Here is a 9789-nt window from a genome sequence, read left to right on the forward strand (position 1 = left end):
TCTCTCTCTCTCTCTCTCTCCTCTCTCTCTCTCTCCTCTCCTCTCCCTTTCTCTCTCTCCCTCCCTTCCTCTGTCCCTCCCTCCCTCCCTCTCCTTCCTTCTTCTCCTCCTCCTCCTCTTCCTCCTCCTCCTCCTTTTTCTCTATTCTCCCCTCTCTGCCTCTACCCTGTCCTCAATATTTGATCCCAGGTCCTGTATTTATCTCCTCCAAGTTCCAAATACTTTTATATTAGGCCTATCTCATGGCTTGATTTCTCGGAGGAAATGCTTTGGCATGGCCCACCCGGGCACTCCCTTCCACCGTACCACTGCACTCTTCACTGGATGTTTTATAGAACACATCAGGAAGTCAACAGGACAGATAGAGGGGCATTCAGTTTTGAAGGGTTTTTAAGATAGTGTGGAGAACTATTCGTCTCCTTCCAGGACGTGGAGTTGAAGAGGAAGGTCAGCTTGGTGCTTTCGCTGCCTCTCTGAGCTAGCAGGCATTCACTACAGTATCTGACTCCTGAGACTTCATTTGCTAAATTAAATGATTGGGATTTTTGTTTTTAAAACTATAATCAATAAAGAGCACCTGGACCTGAGTGCCATATTTTCAGCATTTAAAGACACGTGTTCAAAAAAAAAGCTTATCTTTTTCTTTTTAAGAAATCAGGGCAGAGATAATCAGAAATTATGTCTTGCTATAGATAGAATATCGGAATATGAATTATTTTCAAGGTTAAACTACTAGCATAATTAACAATTTTTTCAGTTAAAGTTCTAATGTACCTCCTTGAGTTTGAATAAAACTCTTTGAACAAAAAGAGATAGCCCATCTTGAGGAGGGAAACCTGAGGAAACTTGTGTTAACCTCTCTGGAAACACAGGAAATTTAGCATCCAAGTTTAAACCATTTGGCATGAAGCATTCAGAGTCTGACTGTGTGTCACTTATTATTGTGATAAAAACTGCATGGTACTGGTACAGTGACAGACAGGTAGATCAATTGAACAGAATTGAAGACCCAGAAATGACCCACACACCTATGGTTACCTGATCTTTGAAAAAGGAGCTAAAACCATCCAGTGGAAAAAAGACAACATTTTCAACAAATGGTGCTGGCACAACTGACTGTTAGCATGCAGAAGAATACGAATTGATCCATTCTTATCTCCTTGTACAAAGCTCAAGTCTAAGTGGATCAAAGAACTCCACATAAAACCAGAGTCACTGAAATATATAGAGGAGAAAGTGGGGAAAAGCCTTGAAGAAATGGGCACAGGGGAAAAATTCCTTAATAAAACAGCAATGGCCTGTGCTGTAAGATCAAGAATCAACAAATGGGACCTCATAAAATTGCAAAGAACTTGGTATTCAAATGATAACAAGGCAGAAAGTCTCTCAAGATCTTTTCAATCTAGCCTTTAACTGTGTTCTCCTAATTTTAAATTTGCCATTGTCTTTCCCTCTTGAAAATGAAAGAATTTTTTTGACTTAAATGTGAAAGAGATTTTCCTTGTTTTTATAATAAAACGACTTTATTTTCATATTTAAACTTAAGTATTTAAATGTATTTCAATACAAGGACACATGGTGCACTATTTAAATCAGGTCACCATAAATATTTCCTCCAACACTTAGCATTTCTTTACAATACAAAATGGAGATGTTTTGGGTTGCCAGTGTAAAAGCTGGGTATATTTGAATGCTGCTGTGCTATGGCTTCTATTTACTGCTTGTAGACTTTTCTGTCTAGAGCTGCATTAAATAAGCATGGGAACATAAAAGATGTTCAATTGGAGGAAATGTCAAGTTAAAATAATTCTATTTATTATCATTGCCCTAACTGTGTCCCAGAACCCTTGACCTTGTTAGAAAGACAAGGGAGCTGAGATTCTCTCTTCTATCCCCTGTATTCTATTGCAAAGATAAATAAATAAATAAATAAATAAATAAAGCTGCTATGAACATAAAAAAAGGAAAGAAAGAAAGAAAAAGGATGCAAATAGCAGACATAGCCATTACTCAGGTAGAAACACAGAGATGATATAGTCTTTACAGGGATATAAAAACATCATATATTTTTTTAGTGGGAAAAATATTCATGTTTGTATTGGAGGCAGTTTCCACTTCCAATCTGCTTGCTCTTCCACCACAGAGCTCACCTCTTGCTGCAGAAGTTGAACTTGCTTTGTCACTATGTTTTGTGGTAGAGGAACATGCATGTGAAATCCTTTTCCTCCTGATGGACCTTGAAGGGAATCATGACAGAAAGTCTTTCAAGAAGAAGGGCTATATGACCCATTCCCTCACTACTGATGCTTTGTGAGGACAAAGATCTTGGATCTGCTGTGACCATTTTGTAACTATGAAGGGAGGCCAAGAGAAAACACAGTCACAGAGCCAGAGTTTTAACATTGAACTTACTATTTATCCTGTTTCTGGACTTCCAGTTATGATAAAAATAAATCCTATTTTAAATTCAAAAGAAGAAGGAGAAGAAGAAGAAGAAGAAGAAGAAGAAGAAGAAGAAGAAGAAGAAGAAGAAGAAGAAGGAGGAGGAGGAGGCAAGGGAGACTCTCTTCTCTAGCAGAGGCTATGCTAACTGCCAGAAGGCCAAGTAGGCAGCCTACTCATGGTCCTCCTCCAATTCTCTTGGTTTCCCCATGCCCTACCCCCAATCCCCAATTCGGACTGAGACACCCTATTCTACTTGAGTCCACTGCAGCCTCCAGAAGTCAACGTAGGCTGCCTGGCCATGGATATTATTACCCACTCGTTCAGTGCCCTTCAAACCTCACCCCAATCCCCACACTCTTAATACCACCATGACTTAGGACCCAATTTGGGTGGTGACTTCCCCAGCTTAACCACAAGCCACTCTGGTCAGAAGAGAAGAAAGGAAAGAGAAACCAAGGGAAAAAAACAACAAAGATACCCCCAGAAATCTTCATTTAGATCTATAATTATATCAAAGCCAGATGCTTGAATGCCAGCATAAAAACACAATCAATAATAGCCAAGGCACTGTTTCACTTCCAGACCCGCTTATTCTACAACACTAAGCATTCCAACATAGCTAGAACAGAAGAAACAGACTATAAAACAAACTCTATAAAGAATGGGGTTTATATAGAGAAAATGAATAAATGAATAAATCCCTTAAAGAAATTGAAGAAAAGACAAACAAAAAGTTAGAGGAAATGAACAATTCCCTTAAAGAAAGCCAAGAAAATAACAAAAAAAAAATTAAAGGAAATGAATTAAATAGTTCAAGACCTGAAAATGGAAATAGAAGCAATCAAAACAACAAAAACTGAAGGAATCCTGGAGATGGAAACTCTAGGGAGAGGAAACAAACTATAGGCACAATCATTGAATCATTGCAATAGAATACAAGACATGGAAGAGAAAACCTCAGGCATTGATGATGCAATAGAAGAAATAAGTAAAAGAAAATATTAAATCTAAAAAAATCCTGACACAAAGCATCCAAGAAATCAGGACACTGAAAAGATCAAACATGAACAATAGAAATAGAGTAAGGAAGTGAATCCTGGCTCAAAGACCCAGAAAATATTTTCAACAAAATCATAGAAGAACTTTTTCTTAACCTAAAGAAGGTGATTCCCATAAAGAACATCAAATAGATGAGACCAGAAAAGAAAATACCCTTACCATATAATAATTAAAAATACTAATCATACAGAATAGCAACAACCAAATGTAAGAAAGTTACAAGCTGCAAGAGAAAAAAGACAAAGTATCATATGAAGGCAGACCAATTAGAATTACACCTGATTTCTTAATGAAATTCCAAAAGCCTAAAGGGCCTGAACAGATGTCCTTCAAATTCTACGAGACCACAGACGCCAACCCAGACTAATACACTTAGCAAAATTTTCAAGCATCATAGATGTAGAAGAGATATTCCATTATAAAGTCAAATTTATACAATATGTAGCCACAAAGCTCTATAGAAGATGCAAGAAGGAAAACTCCAACCCAAGGAGATTAACTACACCATGAAAACACAGAAAGTTAACACCAGCAAAAAGCAAAAGAGAGAAGATCTCTCTGTCTCTCTGTCTGTCTGTCTGTCTGTCTGTCTGTCTCTCTCTCTCTCTCTCTCTCTCTCTCTCTCTCTCTCACACACACACACACACACACACACACACACACACACACACAAAATGACCACCACCAATAACATCAGCAACAAAATAACATGGACTCAATTTCCCAGTAAGAAGACACAGACAAACAGAATGGATGTGACAACAGGATCTTTCCTTCTGCTGCATATAAGAAACACACTTCAACATTAAAGATAGACATTACCTCAGAGTAAAGAGTTGGAAAAGTACTTTCAAAACAAATGGACCTAAGAAACAAGCTGTATAGCCATTCTGATATCTAACAAAATAGACTTCAAAATTAATCATAGAGACAGAGAGAGAGAGAGAGAGAGAGAGAGAGAGAGAGATTTCATACTTACCAAAGGAAAAAATCCAACTAGTTGATATTTCAGTTCTTATAATCTATACCCCAAATTCAATGGTACCCACCTTTGTAAAAGAAACAACACTAAAGCTTCAATCACACATTGTCCTTCATGCATGGATAGTGGGACACATCAATAATACCTCACTCACCAACAGATGGGTCATCCAGACAAAACTACACACAGAACACGAGAGCTAACCAAACGGACCTAACATGTCTACAGAACAGTTCACCCAAACACACACACACACACACACACACACACACACACACACACACACACACACACACAATACACTCTTTGCTGGGAACCTCCCCACCCAGAGTGGGTTGAAACAGGACACAGAGTAGGACTCACATGTGGCTTTAAAGTCTGAGGGTCTCTAGACATTCTAGCTCTCTAACTATACTGAAATACTAATGATAACTTTTAAAAACCCCTAAAAATTTTCTTGCTAATTCTGAGGGGTAAAGGCTGTTGACTTAGGTGATTAACACCTGTAGCCTAACAGTGGAGGATTAAGTAATGTAGCCTTTGTTCTATCTCAGCAGGAACTGCATGGCTCTAACTTTCACCCTGCTACTCAAAGGAAGAAAAGGAGACACTTTAAAAGGTGATCTTTATTTTTATTTCTAAGTTGCAAAAAAAGTTTCCTATGAAAGTTCTCTAAGAAAAAGGGGTAAATTATAAGTAAGGCTGCTGTGAACATAGTGGAGCATGTGTCGTTATTACAAGGTACATTTACGCAATGGAGTACTACTCAGCTATTAAAAACAATGAATTTATGAAATACTTAGGCAAATGGCTGTATCTGAAGGATATCATCCTGAGTGAGGTAACCCAATCACAAAAGGACAAATATGATATGCACTCACTGATAAGTAGATATTAGCCCAGAAACCCGATACAATTTGCAAAACACATGAAACTCAAGAAGAAGGAAGACCAAAGTATGGATACTTCGTTCCTTCTTAGAATGGGGAACAAAATACCCATGGAAGGAGTTGTAGAGACAAAGTTCAGAGCAGAGTCTGAAGGAATGACCACTCAGGGGCTGCCCCACTTGGGGATCCATCCCATAAACAATCACCAAACCCAGACACTAGGCAGATGCCAACAAGAGNCTGCTGACAGGAGCCTGATATAACTGTCTCCTGCGAGGCTCTGCCAGTGCCTGGCAAATACAGAAGTGGATGTTCACAGTCATCTATTGGATGGAGCACAAGGTCCCCAACGAAGGAACCAGAGAAATATCCAGGGAGCTGCAGGGGAGTGAAGCCCCATAGGAGAAACATCAATATGAACTAACCAGTACCCCCAGAGCTCCTTGGAACTATACCACCAATCAAAGAAAAAAACATGGTGGAACTTATAGCTCTAGCTACAGATGTAGCAGAGGATGGCCTAGTTGGTCATCAATGGGAGGCAAGGCCCTTGGTTCGGTGAAGGCTCTATGCCCCAGTCAGTATAGGGGAATGCCAGGACCAGGAATGGGAGTGGGTGGATTGGGGAGCAGGGGGGGAGGGATAGGGAATTTTTGGAGGGGAAACTAGGAAAGGGGATAGCATTTGAAATATAAATAAAGAAAACATCTAATAAAAAATTTTTTAAAAGCAAGCAAAGGCTAGTACATAAATCATGTTCATAACTTTAGATCAAACAAACTGGCCTAATTACATTTGCTATTAAGCATGTAGAAGGTGCCATTGAAAATATGTCCTTAGGGACATTTGTGAGCAGGTCAGATGATCTGAGTTGGACCTGTGCATCTCAAAATGAGGTATAAAAGAACAGATTCCTGAACATTGTTGTCAACCCTGCATGTGTACTCTGTGACAGATGTAAGCTTGTACACATAAACACACTTGCAAGATAAATAAAAGTATTTTAAAATTAGAAAAAAAAAAAGAAAAAAGAAAAAGGGGGGAAACAGAAAGACCCTAAGTGGGGAAAGAGAAAAGCCTCCTCTCTTTGTCCTCCGCACTTAAGCATCTTTTCAGAATACATGCTAAAATCTTCATCACAAGTTCACACATAAAATCAACCCATAAATTGAATAAGTTTACAACAGGGAATGTTTACATGTGTATCCATTAGGAGTGTTTATCAGGCTAAACATTCGTCACCTGTCACAGCTTCACAGGTTCATCAAGAGTTAAAAAATCACAACTAAGTTATTAGTGACGTTTTATATAGATATATCAATTATATCAATATTTTATCTTCTGGCCTAGCACCTATAATAAATCATTAGTTCCCTTTTTAAGACCTTTGGTTAATGGTTTTACAACCTCTTGGAATGTGCTCTGAGTATTAGAAAGTCTGGTTACAATCTAGAAGCAATTAACTGGTGACAAAATTGAAGACTGGAAAAGTTCTCATGGCAGTTTTGACTATCAGAAAAGAACCTAATAGCAGTTCCACTATAAAAGAGCACAATAGACAGATACGACTTTAGAAATTCTTATAGGCTCATCATACAGAATTAAGAAATCAACTATTTCTATATATAACATCACTACAAGACAGTACATCTTCATAGATCTGCGGAGATCTGCTCAAAAAAGGTGGGCTAATACCTAGTGTTGTCGTACATGTTTAATAATAACAGGGAAAGCATATTACTAGCAGGAATTTTTCCTAAAATGATTTCCTCATGGGCCTTACCTAGTGGAGTTTCATTATAAAAATTAAATCTAAGGCGAAGCCATTTCAGGAAGATCACCTGATAGTTATTAGCTTGTTAACTCCTGAAAGTTCTTCTTAACATCTCATGGAACTTTCTTCAAAACTGACCACACACTCAGTCATAAAACAAGTCTCAACAAATACTCCCAAGTAGAGTAGGTGATATGAAATAATCAATCAGAGGGCTGAGCCCAATAAAATTGAAACAGAAAAATGAAACAGTACAAAGAATGAATGAAACAGAAAAAGATACCTAGGAAATTAAAAATTAATATTGTTTTACTTAAAAAAAATCTATACAAAATTAGAAAAATCTAAAAAAAATGGATGATTTTCTCAATAAATACCATTTATCAAAGTTAAATTATGATCATATAAACAATTTAAAAAGACCTATAACCTTTAAGGAAATTGAAGCAATCATTAAAAGTCTCCCAACCAAAACAAGTCAAGGGCCAGACAGTTTTAGCACAAAATTTTACTTAGGGCAAATACAGGGAAATTATTCCACAAAATAGAAACATAAGGAACATTGCAAAATGCATTTTATAAAATTGGAGTCACCCTTTCAACAAAATAGGAAAATCGCAGACAAATTTCCCTTATAAAAAGTGATGCAAAAATACTCAATAAAATACTTGCAAACCAAATCCAAAAACACATCAAAAAGATAGATCATTAACCATAATCAAGTAGGCTTCATCTCAGAGAAGCAGGGATAGCTAAACATATAAAAAGTATCTGTCAGTGTAATCACCATATAACAAATTGAAAGAAGAAAATAACCACATGTTCATCTCATTAGATGATGAAAAACCTTTGAAAGAAATCAGGAAAACAATACCCATCACAACAGTCACAAATAACATGAAATGTCTTAGAGTAACTCCAACCAAGCAAGTGAAAGATTTGTGTGATAAAACTTCAAGCCTTTAAAGAAATAAATTGAAGAAGATATCAGCAGACAGAAAGATACCCCATGCTACTGGATCAGTAAGATCAACATAGTAACAATGGCTATCCTATCAAAAGCAAACTACAGATTCACTGAAATCTCCATCAAAATTTCAATACAGTTCTTTACAGAAATTGAAGAAGAATACTCAACTTCATGTAAAAAAAATATATCTAAGATAGCTAAAACAATCCTGAGCAATAAAGAAAGTCCAGAAGTATCACCATTCCCAATTTGAATTCAAGCTACACTACAAAGCTGTAGTAATAAAAATCACATGGTATTGGCATTAAAAGAGACACATTAGTTAATAAAATTGAGATTGTCTGGATTGCTCTTCAATCTGGAGGAGCTTTGAGAGACTCTAAGAACATCCTGCCTCCCTGTGGAAACCTTCCAGGTGCCCCCAAACTAGCTAGGAACTGCCCTAGTCAGATCTGCCTGCCATCCCAGTTGGTCTACCTGGGACACAGCCTGCATACTTAGATCCACCCACCATCCCAATTGGGTCTGGCTGGAACACAGCCTGCAGAGTAGGGTCCATTCAGGACACAGCCTAAGCCAGTCAAATATGCTCCATGGTCAGGTCCACAGCTACTGCCAACTTTCCAAGAAATCCTGCTATCATCGGGATCATCCAGACAACAACAGGTAAAGCCTTATGTCTATAAAGTACAGCATAAGAACATAACCAAGGGTGGGGGGAGTGTATAGAGAGCTTTGGGGATAGCATTTAAAATGTAAATGAGTGTGCACTGCCGGGGAGAGGGAGGCCTGCAGAAGCCACACAGCTTCTGGGAAACATCCCATTTCTGGCTCTAGTCATCCTGCACCTTTCCCAACCGAGGAGGGGTGTCCGCCCGGAAGGAGTCTCAAGGCCTGAGCTGGAAGGAGAGTCATCTTTGCTCCGGTGCACTGCCAGGGAGAGGGTGGCCTGCAGAAGTGACACAACTGCTGGGACAGACTCCATTTCTGGCTCCAGACATCCAGCACCTTTCCCGCCAGAGGAGAGCTGGTAAGAGAGCCATCTTTGCTCCAGTGTGTGGCCAGGGAGAGGGCGGCCTACAGAAGCAACACAGCTTCTGGGAAGGATCCCGTTTCTGGCTCCAGTAATCTGGTGCCTTTCCCGCCCGAGGAGGGGTGTCCACCCGGGAGGAGTCTCAAGGCCTGAGCTGGCAGGAGAGCCATCTTTGCTCCGGTTCGCTTAGGCTCCAGTCTGCACTGGCGAGAGTGTGGACCACAGAAGCTACACAGCTTTGGTACAGACAGAAGCAATTTAGCTTCTGGGACAGACCCTGTTTCAGACTCCAGACATCTGGGCACCTTCTCACAAGAGGAAAGGTGGCCACCCGGGAGGACTCTGTCTGCCAGAGCAAGCGAGAGAGACATATTAGGTCCAGGGTCCCTCAGAGTCTAGCCTGTGAAGGTGAGTGGGCAAACTGCAGAGGCGACACATCTTCTGGGACAGGCCCCGTTTTGGGCCTACATCTTCAGCCAGGAGGCAGATCTGAACGCCAGGCCTCTGTGCACCTTCCCTGAAAGAGGAGAGTTTGCCTGTGGAGAGTACTCTAACTACTGAGACTCAGGAGAGAGCTGGACTCCCAGGACTGCTGATAGAGGCTAACAGAATCACAGGAGGAACAAGCTCCAACCA

The sequence above is a fragment of the Mus pahari genome, chromosome 4, assembly GCF_900095145.1.
Source record: "Mus pahari chromosome 4, PAHARI_EIJ_v1.1, whole genome shotgun sequence".
Taxonomy (NCBI): domain Eukaryota; kingdom Metazoa; phylum Chordata; class Mammalia; order Rodentia; family Muridae; genus Mus; species Mus pahari.